Source organism: Tigriopus californicus, chromosome 2 (genome assembly GCF_007210705.1).
Source record: "Tigriopus californicus strain San Diego chromosome 2, Tcal_SD_v2.1, whole genome shotgun sequence".
NCBI classification, from domain to species: Eukaryota; Metazoa; Arthropoda; class Copepoda; order Harpacticoida; family Harpacticidae; genus Tigriopus; species Tigriopus californicus.
Window position 1 is genome coordinate 14,232,459 of NC_081441.1, and position 284 is coordinate 14,232,742.

General features: G+C 41.2%; 1 protein-coding gene across 1 annotated transcript in view; it reads right to left on the minus strand.

Moving 5' to 3' along the window:
- Nucleotides 1-284, minus strand: part of LOC131893358 (metalloendopeptidase OMA1, mitochondrial-like) — a 14,134-nt gene that overhangs the window by 1,747 nt on the left and 12,103 nt on the right. The window lies entirely within an intron of this gene.

A 284-nucleotide genomic window follows, 5' to 3' on the forward strand; every position in this document is an offset into this window, starting at 1 on the left:
AGACTATTTGGTATCTCCTCAATCGAGTTCTGCAATCTGGTATCGTGCTTAGTATTTTCACTCTTGGACATGGATCTCGGTTTGGTTCCTTTCTCTTTCTTTCTTTGGCATGAATTGATTCCTTGAGCCCTTCCCAGACACGTTTCATCTGTTTGAATGGATTATCAATAAACCATATCAAGATTGTCATGTCAGTCATTCAATCAGGTTTTGTCACAAAGCGAATGGTCTGTCCCGTCTGTCCCCAGAGAAGTTCAGATTCCAGCCCAAGTTATTCGGAATTT